The sequence below is a fragment of the Ambystoma mexicanum genome, chromosome 7p, assembly GCF_040938575.1.
Source record: "Ambystoma mexicanum isolate Mex_15411 chromosome 7p, UKY_AmexF1_1, whole genome shotgun sequence".
Lineage (NCBI taxonomy): Eukaryota > Metazoa > Chordata > Amphibia > Caudata > Ambystomatidae > Ambystoma > Ambystoma mexicanum.
This window is the reverse complement of record NC_090939.1, coordinates 976,775,399-976,794,109: the sequence shown is the minus strand read 5'-3', so window position 1 is coordinate 976,794,109 and position 18,711 is coordinate 976,775,399.

The window sequence follows — 18,711 nt, the reverse complement described above, 5'->3', positions numbered from 1 at the left end:
TGTGATATCCAATTCCTTCCCATTCCAATCCTGATACCCTTCTGATAGCATGAGATGTGATATCTCAATGCCTCTAATACCAAACCTGAGCTCCTACCTCTAACATGAAATGTGATATCCAACTCCTTCCCTTTCCAAACCTGAGAGCCTTCCTACAGCATGAGATGTGATATCCAAGTCCTTCCCATTCCAATCCTGAGACCCTTCCTATAACATGAGATGTGATATCCAACTCCTTCCCATTCCAACCTGAGACCCTTCCTATAGCATGAGATGGGATATCCAACTCCTTCCAAATCTAATCCTGATATCCTTCCGATAGCATGAGATTTTATATCCCAATGCTTCTACAAAACCTGAGACCCATACCCTGGCATGAGATGTGATATCAAACTCCCGTCCTATACCATGAGACTTGATATCTCAATGCTTCTAATACCAAACCTGAGACCAGTCCAATAACATGAGATGTGATATCCAAATCCTTCCCCTTCCAAACCTTAGACCCTTCCTGTATCATGAGATGTGATATCCAACTCCTTCCCACTTCACTCCTGAGACCCTTCCTATAGCATGAGATGTGATATCTCAATGCTTCTAATACCAAACCTGAGACCCTTCCTATAACATGAGATGTGATATCCAAGTCCTTCCCATTCCAATCCTGAGACCCTTCCTATAGCATGAGATGTCATATCTCAATGCTTCTAATACCAAACCTGAGACCCTTCCTATAACATGAATTGTGATATCCAAGTCCTTCCCATTCCAATCTTGAGACCTTTCCAATAGCAGAGATGTGATATCTCAATGCTTATACCAAACCTGAGATCCTTCCTATGACATGAGATGTGATATCTAAATCCTTCTCATTCCAAACCTGAGACCCTTCCTACAGCATGTGATGTGATATCTCAATGCTTCTAATATCAAAACTGAGACCCGTCCTATAACATGAGATGGGATATCCAACTCCTTCCCGTTCCAAACCTGATACCCTTCCTATAGCATGAGATGTGATATCCAATTCCTTCCCATCCCAATCCTGAGACACCTCCGATAGCAGAGATGTGAAATCTCAATGCTTATACCAAACCTGAGACTCTTACTATAACATGAGATGTGATATCTAACTCCTTCCCGTTCCAAACCTGAGACCCTTCCTATAGCATGAGATGCGATATCCAACTCCTTCCCATTCCAATCCTGAGACCCTTCCCATAGCATGAGATGTGATATCTCAATGCTTCTAATACCAAACCTGTGATCCTTCCTATAACAAGAGATGTGATATCCAAATCCTTCCCCTTCCAAATCTGAGACCCTCCCTTTAGCATGAGATGTGATATCTCAATGCCTCTAATACCAAACCTGAGATCCTTCCGATAGCATGAGATGTGATATCTCAATGCTTCTAATACCAAACCTGAGATCCTTCCTATAACATGAGATGTGATATCCAAATACTTCCCCTTCCATTCCTGAGACCCTCCCTTTAGCATGAGATGTGATATCCAACTCCTTCCCATTCCAATCCTGAGAGCCTTCTGATAGCATGAGATGTGATATCTCAATGCCTCTAATACCAAACCTGAGATCCTACATCTAACATGAAATGTGATATCCAACTCCTTCCCTTTCCAAACGTGAGACCCTCCCTATAGAATGAGATGTGATATCCAAGTCCTTCCCATTCCAATCCTGAGACCCTTCCTATAGCATGAGATGTGATATCTCAATGCTTCTAATACCAAACCTGAGACCCTTCCTATAACGTAAGATGGGATATCCAACTCCTTCCCATTCCAATCATGAGACCCTTCCGATAGCAGAGATGTGATATCTCAATGCTTATACCAAACCTCAGACCCTTCCTGTGGCATGAGATGTCATATACAACTCCTTCCCATTCCAATCCTGAGACCCTTCCTATAGCATGAGATGTGATATCTCAATACTTATACCAAACCTGAGACCCTTCCTATAGCATGAGATGTGATATCCAACTCCTTCCCATTCCAATCCTGAGACCCTTCCTATAACATGAGATGTTATGTCTCAATGCTTCTAATACCAAACCTGAGATCATTCCTATGGCATGAGATGTCATATAAAACTCCTTCCCATTCCAATCCTGAGACCCTTCCCATAGCATGAGATGTGATATCGAACTCCTTCCCATTCCAATCCTGCGACCCTTCCTATAGCATGAGATTTGATATCTCAATGCTTCTAATACCAAACCTGAGATCCTTCCGATAGCATGAGATGTGATATCTGAATGCTTCTAATACCAAACCTGAGATCATTCCTACAACACGAGATGTAATATCCAAATCCTTCCCCTTCCAAACCTGAGACCCTCCCTTTAGCATGAGATGTGATATCCAACTACTTCCCATTCCAATCCTGAGACCCTTCCTATAGCATGAGATGTGATGTCTCAATGCTTCTAATACCAAACCTGAGATCCTTCCTATAACATGAGATGTGATATCCAACTCCTTCCCATTCCAATCCTGAGACACTTCCTATAGCATGAGAAGTGATATCTCCATGCTTATACCAAACCTGAGACCCTTCCTATAGCATGAGATGTGATATCCAAATCCTTCCCATTCCAATCCTGAGACCCTTCCTATAGCATGAGATGTGATATCTCAATGCTTATACCAAACCTGAGAGCCTACCTATAGCATGAGATGTGATATCCAACTCCTTCCCGTTCCAAACCTGAGACCCTTCCTATAGCATATGTGATATCCAACTCCTTCCCATTCCAAACATGAGACCCTTCCTATAGCAAGAGTGTAATATCCAACTCCTACCCATTCCAATCCTGAGACCATTCCTATAGCATGAGATGTGATATCTCAATGCTTCTAATACCAAACCTGAGATACTTCCTATGACATGAGATGTGATATCCAATTCCTTCCCATTCCAAACCTGAGATCCTTCCTACAGCATGCGATGTGATATCTCAATGCTTCTAATACCAAACCTGAGACCCGTCCTATAACATGAGATGGGATATCCAACTCCTTCCCGTTCCAAACCTGATACCCTTCCTATAGCGTGAGATGAGATATCCAACTCCTTCCCATCCCAATCCTGAGACACCTCCGATAGCAGAGATGTGATATCTCAATGCTTATACCAAACCTGAGACTCTTCCTATAACATGAGATATGATATCCAACTCCTTCCCGTTCCAAACCTGAGACCCTTCCTATAGCATGAGATGTGATATCCAACTCCTTCCCATTCCAATCCTGAGACCCTTCTGATAGCATGAGATGTGATATCTCAAGGCTTCTAATACCAAACCTGTGATCCTTCCTATAGCATGAGATGTGATATCCAACTCCTTCCAATTCCAATCCTGAGACCCTTCCTACAGCAATAGATGTGATATCTCAATGCTTCTAATACCAAACCTGAGACCCTTCCTATAACATGAGATGGGAATATCCAACTCCTTCCCATTCCAATCCTGAGACCCTTCCGATAGCAGAGATGTGATATCTCAATGCTTATACCAAACCTGAGATCCTTCCTATAACATGAGATGTGATATCCAACTCCTTCCCATTCCAATCCTGAGACCCTTCCTATAGCATGAGATGTGATATCTCACTGCTTATACCAAACCTGAGACCCTTCCTATAGCATGAGATGTGATATCCAACTCCTTCCCATTCCAATCCTGAGACCCTTCCTATAGCATGAGATGTGATATCTCAATGCTTCTAATATCAAACTTGAGACCCTCCCTATAGCATGAGATGTGATATCCAAGTCCTTCCCATTCCAATCCTGAGACACTTCCTATAGCATGATATGTGATATCCAATGCTTCTAATACCAAACCTGAGACTCTTCCTATAACATGAGATGGGATATCTAACTCCTTCCCATTCCAATCCTGAGACCCTTCCTATAGCATGAGAAGTGATATCTCCATGCTTATACCAAACCTGAGACCCTTCCTATAGCATAAGATGTGATATCCAAATCCTTCCCATTCCAATCCTGCGACCCTTCCTATAGCATGAGATGTGATATCTCAATGCTTATACCAAACCTGAGACCCTTCCTATAGCATGAGATGTGATATCCAACTCCTTCCCATTCCAATCCTGAGACCCTTATGATAGCATGAGATGTGATATCTCAATGCCTCTTATACCAAACCTGAGATCCTTCCGATAGCATGAGATGTGATATCTCAATGCTTCTAATACCAAACCTGAGATCCTTCCTATAATATGAGATGTGATTTCCAAATCCTTCCCCTTCCAAACCTGAGACCCTCCCTTTAGCATGAAATGTGATATCCAACTCCTTCCCATTCCAATCCTGAGACCCTTCTGATAGCATGAGATGTGATATCTCAATGCCTCTAATACCAAACCTGAGATCCTACCTCTAACATGAAATGTGATATCCATCTCCTTCCCTTTCCAAACCTGAGACCCTGCCTATAGCATGAGATGTGATATCCAAGTCCTTCCCATTCCAATCCTGAGACCCTTCCTATAGCATGTGATTTGATATCTCAATGCTTATACCAAACCTGAGACCCTTGCTATGGCATGAGATGTCATATACAACTCCTTCCCATTCCAACCCTGAGACCCGTCCTATAGCATGAGATGTGATATCTCAATGCTTATACCAAACCTGAGACCCTTCCTATAGCATGAGATGTGATATCCAACTTCTTCCCATTCCAATCCTGAGACCCTTCCTATAGCATGAGATGTGATATCTCAATGCTTATACCAAACCTGAGACCCTTCCTATAGCATAAGATGTGATATCCAAATCCTTCCCATTCCAATCCTGAGACCCTTCCTATAGCATGAGATGTGATATCTCAATGCTTATACCAAACCTGAGACCCTTCCTATAGCATGAGATGTGATATCCAACTCCTTCCCATTCCAATCCTGAGACCCTTCCTATAGCATGAGATGTGATGTCTCAATGCTTCTAATACCAAACCTGAGATCCTTCCTATAACATGAGATGTGATATCCAACTCCTTCCCATTCCAATCCTGAGACCCTTCCTATAGCATGAGATGTGATATCCAACTTCTTCCCATTCCAATCCTGAGACCCTTCCTATAGCATGAGATGTGATATCTCAATGCTTATACCAAACCTGAGATCCTTCCTCTAACATGAAATGTGATATCCAACTCCTTCCCCTTCCAAACCTGAGAGCCTTCCTATAGCATGAGATATGATATCCAAGTCCTTCCCATTCCAATCCTGAGACCCTTCCTATAACATGAAATGTGATATCCAAATCCTTCCCATTCTAACATGAGACCCTTCCTATAGCATGAGATGGGATATCCAACTCCTTCCAAATCCAATACTGATACCCTTCCGATAGCATGACATGTGATATCCCAATGCTTCTACCAAACCTGAGACCCATACTATGGCATGAGATGTGATATCAAACTCCTTCCCATTCCAATCCTGAGACGCTTCCTATAGCTTGAGATGTGATATCCAACTCCTTCCCATTCCAATTCTGAGACCCTTCTTATACCATGAGACTTGATATCTCAATGCTTCTAATACCAAACCTGAGACCCGTCCTATAACATGAGATGTGATATCCAAATCCTTCCCCTTCCAAACCTTAGACCCTTCCTTTATCATGAGATGTGATATCCAACTCCTTCCCATTCCAATCCTGAGACCCTTCCGATATCATGAGATTTGTTATCTCAATGCTTCTAATATCAAACTTGAGACCCTCCCTATAGCATGAGATGTGACATCCAAGTCCTTCCCATTCCAATCCTGAGACCCTTCCTATAGCATGAGATGTGATATCTCAATGCTTCTAATACCAAACCTGAGACCCTTCCTATAACATGAGATGGGATATCCAACTCCTTCCCATTCCAATCCTGAGACCCTTCCGATAGCAAAGATGTGATATCTCAGTGCTTGTACCAAACCTGAGACCCTTCCTAAGGCCTGAGATGTCATATACAACTCCTTCCCATTCCAATCCCGAGACCCTTCCTATAGCATGAGATGTGATATCTCAATGCTTATACCAAATCTGAGACCCTTCCTATAGCATGAGATGTGATATCCAACACCTTCCCATTCCAATCCTGAGACCCTTCCTATAGCATGAGAAGTGATATCTCCATGCTTATACCAAACCTGAGACCCTTCCTATAGCATGAGATGTGATATCCAAATCCTTCCCATTCCAATCCTGAGACCCTTCCTATAGCATGAGATGTGATATCTCAATGCTTATACCAAACCTGAGAGCCTACCTATAGCATGGGATGTGATATCCAAGTCCATCCCATTCCAATCCTTAGACCCTTCCTACAGCATGCGATGTGATATCTCAATGATTCTAATACCAAACCAGAGACCTGTCCTTTAACATGAGATGGGATATCCAACTCCTTCCCATTCCAATCCTGAGCCACTCCTGATAGCAGAGATGTGATATCTCAATGCTTATACCAAACCTGAGACCCTTCCTATAACATGAGATGTGATATCCAACTCCTTCCCGTTCCAAACCTGAGACACTTCCTATAGCATATGTGATATCCAACTTCTTCCCATTCCAAACATGAGACCCTTCCTATAGCAAGAATGTAATATCCAACTCCTACCCATTCCAATCCTGAGACCATTCCTATAGCATGAGATGTGATATATCAATGCTTCTAATACCAAACCTGAGATCCTTCCTATGACATGAGATGTGATATCCAAATCCTTCCCATTCCAATCCTGAGACCCTTCCTATAGCAAGGGATGTGATATCCAAATCCTTCCCATTCCAATCCTGAGACCCTTCCTATAACATGAGATGTGATATTCAACTCCTTCCCATTCCAACCTGAGACACTTCCTATAGCATGAGAAGGGATATCCAACTCCTTCCCAATCCAATCCTGAGAACCTTCCGATAGCAGAGATGTTATATCTCAATGCTTATACCAAACCTGAGAACCTTCCTATGGCATGAGATGTGATATCCAACTCCTTGCCATTCAAATCCTGAGACCCTTCCTATAGCATGAGATGTGATATCTCAATGCTTCTACCAAACCTGAGACCCTTCCTTTAGCATGAGATGTGATATACAAATCCTTCACATTCCAATCCTGAGACCCTTCCTATAGCATGAGATGTGATATCTCAATGCTTCTAATACCAAACCTGAGATCCTTCCTATAACATGAGATGTGATATCCAATTCCTTCCCATTCCAAACCTGAGACCCTTCCTATTGGATGAGATGTGATATCCAACTCCTTCCCATTCCAACCCTGAGACCCTTCCTATACCATGAGATGTGATATCTCAATGCTTCTAATACCAAACCTGGGAACCGTCCTATAACATGAGATGTGATATCTCAATGTTTCTAATATAAAACCTGAGACCCTTCCTATAACATGAGATGTGATATCCAATTCCTTCCCATTCCAAACCTGAGACCCTTCCTATTGGATGAGATGTGATATCCAAATCCTTCCCCTTCCAAACCTGAGACCCTTCCTTTAGCATGAGATGTGATATCCAAATACTTCCCATTCCAATCCTAAAACACTTCCTATAGCATGAGATGTGATATCTCAATGTTTCTAATAAAAAACCTGAGACCCTTCCTATAGCAAGAGATGTGATATCCAAATCCTTCCCATTCCAATCCTGAGACCCTTCCTGTATATAACATGAGATGAGATGTGATATCCAACTCCTTCCCATTCCAACCTGAGACCCTTCCTATAGCATGAGATGTGATGTTCAACTCCTTACCATTCAAATCCTGAGACCCTCCCTATAACAAGAGATGTCATATCCAACTCCTTCCCATTCCAAACCTGAGACCCTTCCTATAACATGAGATGTCATATACAACTCCTTCCCATTCCAATCCTGAGACCCTTCCTATAGCATGAGATGTGATATCTCAATGCTTATACCAAACCTGAGACCCTTCCTATAGCATGAGATGTGATATCCAACTCCTTCCCATTCCAATCCTGAGACCCTTCCTATAGCATGAGATGTGATGTCTCAATGCTTCTAATACCAAACCTGAGATCCTTCCTATAACATGAGATGTGATATCCAACTCCTTCCATTCCAATCCTGAGACCCTTCCTATAGCATGAGATGTTATATCTCAATACTTATACCAATCCTGAGCCTTCCTATAGCATGAGATGTGATACCCAACTCCTTCCCATTCCAATCCTGAGACGCTTCCTATAGCATGAGATGTGATATCTCAATGCCTCTAATACCAAACCTGAGATCCTTCCTCTAACATGAAATGTGATATCCAACTCCTTCCCTTTCCAAATCTGAGAGCCTATCTATAGCATGAGATTTGATATCCAAGTCCTTCCCATTCCAATCCTTAGACCCTTCCTGCAGCGTGCAATATGATATCTCAATGATTCTAATAACAAACCTGAGACCCGTCCTATAACATGAGATGGGATATCCAACTCCTTCCCATTCCAATCCTGAGACACTTCTGATAGCAGAGATGTGATATCTCAATGCTTATACCAAACCTGAGACCCTTCCTATAACATGAGATCGGATATCCAACTCCTTCCCGTTCCAAACCTGAGACCCTTCCTATAGCATATGTGATATCCAACTCCTTCCCATTCCAAACATGAGACCCTTCCTATAGCAAGAATGTAATATCCAACTCCTTCCCATTCCAACCCTGAGACCATTCCTATAGCATGAGATGTGATATCTCAATGCTTCTAATACCAAACCTGAGATCCTTCGTTTGACATGAGATGTGATATCCAATTCCTCCCCATTCCAAACCTGAGAACCTTCCTACAGCATGCAATGTGATATCTCAATGCTTCTAATACCAAACCTGAGACCAGTCCTATAACATGAGATTGGATATCCAACTCCTTCCCCTTCCAAACCTGAGACCCTTCCTATAGCATGAGATGTGATATCCAACTTCTTCCCATTCCAATCCTGAGACCCTTCCTATAACATGAGATGTGATGTCTCAATGCTTCTAATACCAAACCTGAGATCTTTCCTATAACATGAGATGTGATATCCAACTCCTTCCCATTCCAATCCTGAGACCCTTCCTATAGCATGAGATGTGATATCTCAATGCTTATACCAAACCTGAGACCCTTCCTATAGCTTGAGATGTGATATCCAACTCCTTCCCATTCCAATCCTGAGACCCTTCCTATAGCATGAGATGTGATATCTCAAGGCCTCTAATACCAAACCTGAGATCCTTCCTCTAACATGAATGTGATATCCAACTCCTTCCCCTTCCAAACCTGAGAGCCTTCCTATAGCATGAGATATGATATCCAAGTCCTTCCCATTCCAATCCTGAGACCCTTCCTATAACATGAAATGTGATATCCAACTCCATCCCATTCCAACCTGAGACCTTTCCTATAGCATGAGATGGGATATCCAACTCCTTCCAAATCCAATACTGATACCATTCCGATAGCATGAGATGTGATATCCCAATGATTCTACCAAATCTGAGACCCATACTATGGCATAAGATGTGATATCAAACTCCTTCCCATTCCAATCCTGAGACCCTTCCTATAGCTTGAGATGTGATATCCAACTTCTTCCCATTCCAATTCTGAGACCCTTTCTATACCATGAGACTTGATATCTCAATGCTTCTAATACCAAACCTGAGACCCGTCCTATAACATGAGATGTGATATCCAAATCCTTCCCCTTCCAAACCTTAGACCCTTCCTTTATCATGAGATGTGATATCCAACTCCTTCGCATTCCAATCCTGAGACCCTTCCGATATCATGACATTTGTTATCTCAATGTTTCTAATATCAAACTTGAGACCCTCCCTATAGCATGAGATGTGACATCCAAGTCCTCCCCATTCCAATCCTGAGACCCTTCCTATAGCATGAGATGTGATATCTCAATGCTTCTAATACCAAACCTGAGACCCTTCCTATAACATGAGATGGGATATCCAACTCAGATGGGATATCCAACTCCTTCCCATTCCAATCCTGAGACCCTTCCGATAGCAGAGATGTCATATCTCAATGCTTATATCAAACCTGAGACCCTTCCTATGGCCTGAGATGTCATTTACAACTCCTTCCCATTCCAATCCTGAGACCCTTCCTATAGCATGAGATGTGATATCTCAATGCTTATACCAAATCTGAGACCCTTCCTATAGCATGAGATGTGATATCCAACTGCTTCCCATTCCAATCCTGAGACCCTTCCTATAGCATGAGATGTGATGTCTCAATGCTTCCAATACCAAACCTGAGATCCTTCCTATAACATGAGATGTGATATCCAACTCCTTCCCATTCCAATCCTGAGACCCTTATGATAGCATGAGATGTGATATCTCAATGCCTCTTATACCAAACCTGAGATCCTTCCGATAGCATGAGATGTGATATCTCAATGCTTCTAATACCAAACCTGAGATCCTTCCTATAATATGAGATGTGATTTCCAAATTCTTCCCCTTCCAAACCTGAGACCCTCCCTTTAGCATGAGATGTGATATCCAACTCCTTCCCATTCCAATCCTGAGACCCTTCTGATAGCATGAGATGTGATATCTCAATGCCTCTAATACCAAACCTGAGATCCTACCTCTAACATGAAATGTGATATCCATCTCCTTCCCTTTCCAAACCTGAGACCCTGCCTATAGCATGATATGTGATATCCAAGTCCTTCCCATTCCAATCCTGAGACCCTTCCTATAGCATGTGATGTGATATCTCAATGCTTATACAAAACCTGAGACCCTTCCTATGGCATGAGATGGCATATACAACTCCTTCCCATTCCAATCCTGAGACCCTTCCTATAGCATGAGATGTGATATCTCAATGCTTATACCAAACCTGAGACCCTTCCTATAGCATGTGATGTGATATCCAACTTCTTCCCATTCCAATCCTGAGACCCTTCCTATAGCATGAGATGTGATATCTCAATGCTTATACCAAACCTGAGACCCTTCCTATAGCTTGAGATGTGATATCCAACTCCTTCCCATTCCAATCCTGAGACCCTTCCTATAGCATGAGATGTGATATCTCAAGGCCTCTAATACCAAACCTGAGATCCTTCCTCTAACATGAAATGTGATATCCAACTCCTTCCCCTTCCAAACCTGAGAGCCTTCCTATAGCATGAGATATGATATCCAAGTCCTTCCCATTCCAATCCTGAGACCCTTCCTATAACATGAAATGTGATATCCAACTCCTTCCCATTCCAACCTGAGACCCTTCCTATAGCATGAGATGGGATATCCAACTCCTTCCAAATCCAATACTGATACCCTTCCGATAGCATGAGATGTGATATCCCAATGCTTCTACCAAACCTGAGTCCCATACTATGGCATGAGATGTGATATCAAACTCCTTCCCATTCCAATCCTGAGACCCTTCTTATACCATGAGACTTGATATGTCAATGCTTCTAATACCAAACCTGAGACACGTCCTATAACATGAGATGTGATATCCAAATCCTTCCCCTTCCAAACCTTAGACCCTTCCTTTATCATGAGATGTGATATCCAACTCCTTCCCATTCCAATCCTGAGACCCTTCCTATAGCATGAGATGTGATATCTCAATGCTTATACCAAATCTGAGACCCTTCCTATAGCATGAGATGTGATATCCAACTCCTTCCCATTCCAATCCTGAGACCCTTCCTATAGCATGAGAAGTGATATCTCCATGCTTATACCAAACCTGAGACCCTTCCTATAGCATAAGATGTGATATCCAAATCCTTCCCATTCCAATCCTGAGACCCTTCCTATAGCATGAGATGTGATATCTCAATGCTTATACCAAACCTGAGACCCTTCCTATAGCATGAGATGTGATATCCAACTCCTTCCCATTCCAATCCTGAGACCCTTCCTATAGCATGAGATGTGATGTCTCAATGCTTCTAATACCAAAACTGAGATCCTTCCTATAACATGAGATGTGATATCCAACTCCTTCCCATTCCAATCCTGAGACCCTTATGATAGCATGAGATGTGATATCTCAATGCCTCTTATACCAAACCTGAGATCCTTCCGATAGCATGAGATGTGATATCTCAATGCTTCTAATACCAAACCTGAGATCCTTCCTATAATATGAGATGTGATTTCCAAATCCTTCCCCTTCCAAACCTGAGACCCTCCCTTTAGCATGAAATGTGATATCCAACTCCTTCCCATTCCAATCCTGAGACCCTTCTGATAGCATGAGATGTGATATCTCAATGCCTCTAATACCAAACCTGAGATCCTACCTCTAACATGAAATGTGATATCCATCTCCTTCCCTTTCCAAACCTGAGACCCTGCCTATAGCATGAGATGTGATATCCAAGTCCTTCCCATTCCAATCCTGAGACCCTTCCTATAGCATGTGATGTGATATCTCAATGCTTATACCAAACCTGAGACCCTTGCTATGGCATGAGATGTCATATACAACTCCTTCCCATTCCAACCCTGAGACCCTTCCTATAGCATGAGATGTGATATCTCAATGCTTATACCAAACCTGAGACCCTTCCTATAGCATGAGATGTGATATCCAACTTCTTCCCATTCCAATCCTGAGACCCTTCCTATAGCATGAGATGTGATATCTCAATGCTTATACCAAACCTGAGACCCTTCCTATAGCATAAGATGTGATATCCAAATCCTTCCCATTCCAATCCTGAGACCCTTCCTATAGCATGAGATGTGATATCTCAATGCTTATACCAAACCTGAGACCCTTCCTATAGCATGAGATGTGATATCCAACTCCTTCCCATTCCAATCCTGAGACCCTTCCTATAGCATGAGATGTGATGTCTCAATGCTTCTAATACCAAACCTGAGATCCTTCCTATAACATGAGATGTGATATCCAACTCCTTCCCATTCCAATCCTGAGACCCTTCCTATAGCATGAAATGTGATATCCAACTTCTTCCCATTCCAATCCTGAGACCCTTCCTATAGCATGAGATGTGATATCTCAATGCTTATACCAAACCTGAGATCCTTCCTCTAACATGAAATGTGATATCCAACTCCTTCCCCTTCCAAACCTGAGAGCCTTCCTATAGCATGAGATATGATATCCAAGTCCTTCCCATTCCAATCCTGAGACCCTTCCTATAACATGAAATGTGATATCCAACTCCTTCCCATTCTAACATGAGACCCTTCCTATAGCATGAGATGGGATATCCAACTCCTTCCAAATCCAATACTGATACCCTTCCGATAGCATGACATGTGATATCCCAATGCTTCTACCAAACCTGAGACCCATACTATGGCATGAGATGTGATATCAAACTCCTTCCCATTCCAATCCTGAGACGCTTCCTATAGCTTGAGATGTGATATCCAACTCCTTCCCATTCCAATTCTGAGACCCTTCTTATACCATGAGACTTGATATCTCAATGCTTCTAATACCAAACCTGAGACCCGTCATATAACATGAGATGTGATATCCAAATCCTTCCCCTTCCAAACCTTAGACCCTTCCTTTATCATGAGATGTGATATCCAACTCCTTCCCATTCCAATCCTGAGACCCTTCCGATATCATGAGATTTGTTATCTCAATGCTTCTAATATCAAACTTGAGACCCTCCCTATAGCATGAGATGTGACATCCAAGTCCTTCCCATTCCAATCCTGAGACCCTTCCTATAGCATGAGATGTGATATCTCAATGCTTCTAATACCAAACCTGAGACCCTTCCTATAACATGAGATGGGATATCCAACTCCTTCCCATTCCAATCCTGAGACCCTTCCGATAGCAAAGATGTGATATCTCAGTGCTTATACCAAACCTGAGACCCTTCCTAAGGCCTGAGATGTCATATACAACTCCTTCCCATTCCAATCCTGAGACCCTTCCTATAGCATGAGATGTGATATCTCAATGCTTATACCAAATCTGAGACCCTTCCTATAGCATGAGATGTGATATCCAACACCTTCCCATTCCAATCCTGAGACCCTTCCTATAGCATGAGAAGTGATATCTCCATGCTTATACCAAACCTGAGACCCTTTCTATAGCATGAGATGTGATATCCAAATCCTTCCCATTCCAATCCTGAGACCCTTCCTATAGCATGAGATGTGATATCTCAATGCTTATACCAAACCTGAGAGCCTACCTATAGCATGGGATGTGATATCCAAGTCCATCCCATTCCAATCCTTAGACCCTTCCTACAGCATGCGATGTGATATCTCAATGATTCTAATACCAAACCAGAGACCTGTCCTTTAACATGAGATGGGATATCCAACTCCTTCCCATTCCAATCCTGAGCCACTCCTGATAGCAGAGATGTGATATCTCAATGCTTATACCAAACCTGAGACCCTTCCTATAACATGAGATGTGATATCCAACTCCTTCCCGTTCCAAACCTGAGACACTTCCTATAGCATATGTGATATCCAACTCCTTCCCATTCCAAACATGAGACCCTTCCTATAGCAAGAATGTAATATCCAACTCCTACCCATTCCAATCCTGAGACCATTCCTATAGCATGAGATGTGATATATCAATGCTTCTAATACCAAACCTGAGATCCTTCCTGTTAAGACGGATTTCTGAACTCTGTCCTTAACAAATTGGTGTACAGCGGTGGGATACGACTGAAGGTATCCAGTGTTGCGCTCGAACTAAGGCATTTCAGGTTATTCCAAACAGTACACGTAGTGAATTGTTGTAATATAACTTTAAAAAGGCCATAGTCCTATCAAACAGTATGGAAGCAAATACCTTGTTAACTTTAAATGCTTCCAAATCAGAAACGCTGAAAAAGATGTGTGCGGAGAGAGGTGTTTCCTCTCAAGGCACAAAATTGGAAATGATCCAGAGAATCGTGGCGTGGCAAGAAGCGCAGCTTGACGCTATAACTTCCGAGGACAGTGCAGAAGGTGGTGGGGCTGCTCTCACTGGCAGAACCGACGGTTCTGCCGCTGCACTGATCCATCGCGACCACGAGGACAGGGAGGATGTAATGTCTAATGTTTCCTCTGCCAGTGTTGATGGGAGGCTATGCTTGAATTCAAGAAGCAAGAGCTGCGGTTTAGGCAGCATGAGCTTGAATTCAGCATAGCCAAACTAAAAATCGAACAGGCAGAAAAACAGAAAGACAGGGATCACCAGTTGGAACTGCCCAAGCTGGCCAAGCTTCAGGTTGCAAATGGATCCAAGGGTCCTAGACATGGGTCTGGGGCTTCCTCTCATCCACGGTTTCCAAAAGATCTGCTCAGTGTGTATGAAGAAAGGAATGACATTATGGACTGGCTGAATGCGTTTGAGTATGCATGCGAGGTTCAAAAAGTTGACAGTGCTGATAAGATTGCGTGGTTGCTCAGTAGACTGCCCCATTCTGGCTGTAGTGCCATTATGGAAATGTCGAAGGGTGAGCGGGCTGATTTCGCAATGTTAAAGCAAACTCTCATTTTAAAGTTTGGTAAGACTCCGGCCCAATATTTAAAGCGTTTTCGAGAGTATAAGAAAAAGGAAGGTGGTACTTGGGTATCTTATGTCGCTGAATCTTTGAAAAACTTAACTGGCTGGGTTGAAGGTTATAAGGTTTCTACCTTCGAAGGCATGATAAATCTTGTCATGCTGGAACATATTTTTGCTTCTTCTTCCCCGGAGCTTAAGCAGCATTTGGCCGATTCGAAGGAGATAGATCCTAAGAAGCTGGCCATTGCAGCAGACTTATGGGTGTCACATCGAGTGTCCCATAAGGACAAAACTCATCCTGGTAAGCAGGAGGAAGGGAAAAAGTCCAAAGATATGGAGGGTGGGGAATCTGCTATATCTCCTTCCCATAAGGGCCACAAAAAGAAAAACAAGGGTACGACACAAGAGAACTCACAGGGTAGTGGAGGTTCGCCTCCGAAACAGAACTCTGGTTACAATAAGCCTCCCTACGTAAACAGACCCACTGGGGCTTGTTTTTCTTGTGGAGCAACTGACCATGTGAAGGGGGATCCCCGGTGTAAGGTTAGACCTTTGGGGGTCCACTCCGCTAATCTGGCCTTCTCCTCCTACGAGGAAGAAGAGATTACAGGAGCATCCTTCTCCTCAGACTCATTTCCCAGCGGAATAGAGGCTGAGGTAGTTTTAGTGTTCCTGGGTTCCTGGGAGCCTAAAGTCGCAGAGGCTTATGCTAGGATTCCGGATAATACCAAGCACTACTTTAAAGACAGTGTGCTGATCAATGGAGTGGATACTCCAGCTCTTAGGGATAGTGGGTGCAGTCGAACTGTAGTGGATTCTACCTTGGTAGACTCAGAGGAAGTTGCCAGAGCTACTCTGATGCGTCTCAGGATTGGAATGGGAAGGAGTTTGATATCACATCTCATGCCATAGTATGGGTCTCAGGTTTGGTAGAAGCATTGGGATATCACATGTCATGCTATCGGAAGGGTATCAGTATTGGATTTGGAAGGAGTTGGATATCCCATCTCATGCTATAGGAAGGGTCTCATGTTAGAATGGGAAGGAGTTGGATATCACATTTCATGTTATAGGAAGGGTCTCAGGATTGGAATGGGAAGGACTTGGATATCATATCTCATGCTATAGGAAGGCTCTCAGGTTTGGAAGGGGAAGGAGTTGGATATCACATTTCATGTTAGAGGAAGGATCTCAGGTTTGGTATAAGCATTGAGATATCACATCTCATGCTATAGGAAGGGTCTCAGGATTGGAATGGGAAGAAGTTGGATATCACATTTCATGCTATAGGAAGGGTCTCAGGATTGGAATGGGAAGGAGTTGGATATCACATCTCATGTTATAGGAAGGATCTCAGGTTTGGTATTAGAAGCATTGAGACATCACATCTCATGCTATAGGAAGGGTCTCAGGATTGGAATGGGAAGGAGTTGGATATCACATCTCATGCTATAGGAAGGGTCTCAGGTTTGGTATAAGCATTGAGATATCACATCTCATGCTATAGGAAGGGTCTCAGGATTGGAATGGGAAGGATTTGGATATCACATCTTATGCTATAGGAAGGGTCTCAGGTTTGGTATAAGCATTGAGATATCACATCTCATGCTATAGGAAGGGTCTCAGGATTGGAATGGGAAGAAGTTGGATATCACATCTCATGCTATAGGAAGGGTCTCAGGTTTGGTATAAGCATTGAGATATCACATCTCATGCTATAGGAAGGGTCTCAGGGTTGGAATGGGAAGGAGTTGTATATGACATCTCATGCCATAGCAAGGGTCTCAGGTTTGGTATAAGCATTGAGATATCACATCACATGCTATAGGAAGGGTCTCAGGATTGGAATGGGAAGGACTTGGATATCACATCTCATGCTATAGGCAGGGTCTCAGGTTTGGAAAGGGAAGGAGATGGATATCACATTTCATGTTAGAGGTAGGATCTCAGGTTTGGTATTAGAGGCATTGAGATATCACATCTCATGCTATCAGAAGGGTCTCAGGATTGGAATGGGAAGGAGTTGGATATCACATTTCATGCTAAAGAGAGGGTCTCAGGTTTGGAAGGGGAAGGATTTGGAAATCACATCTCATATTATAGGAAGGATCTCAGGTTTGGTATTAGAAGCATTGAGATATCACATCTCATGCTATCGGAAGGATCTCAGGTTTGGTATAAGAGGCATTGAGATATCACATCTCATGCTATCATAAGGGTCTCAGGATTGGAATGGGAAGGAGTTGGATATCACATCTCATGTTATAGGAAGGATCTCAGGTTTGGTATTAGAAGCATTGAGACATCACATCTCATGCTATAGGAAGGGTCTCAGGATTGGAATGGGAAGGAGTTGGATATCACATCTCATGCTATAGGAAGGGTCTCAGGTTTGGTATAAGCATTGAGATATCACATCTCATGCTATAGGAAGGGTCTCAGGATTGGAATGGGAAGGATTTGGATATCACATCTTATGCTATAGGAAGGGTCTCAGGTTTGGTATAAGCATGGAGATATCACTTCTCATGCTATAGGAAGGGTCTCAGGATTGGAATGGGAAGGAGTTGGATATCACATCTCATGCTATAGGAAGGGTCTCAGATTTGGTATAAGCATTGAGATATCACATCTCATGCTATAGGAAGGGTCTCAGGATTGGAATGGGAAGGAGTTGGATATCACATCTCATGATAAAGGAAGGGTCTAAGGTTTGGAAGGGGAAGGATTTGGATATCACATCTCATGTTATAGGACGTGTCTCAGGTTTGGTATTAGAAGCATTGACATATCAAGTCTCATGGTATAAGAAGGGTCTCAGGATTGGAATGGGAAGGAGTTTGATATCACATCTCATGCCATAGTATGGGACTCAGGTTTGGTAGAAGCATTGGGATATCACATCTCATGCTATCGGAAGGGTATCAGTATTGGATTTGGAAGGAGTTGGATATCCCATCTCATGCTATAGGAAGGGTCTCAGGTTGGAATGGGAAGGAGTTGGATATCACATTTCATGTTATAGGAAGGGTCTCAGGATTGGAATGGGAAGGACTTGGATATCATATCTCATGCTATAGGAAGGCTCTCAGGTTTGGAAGGGGAAGGAGTTGGAT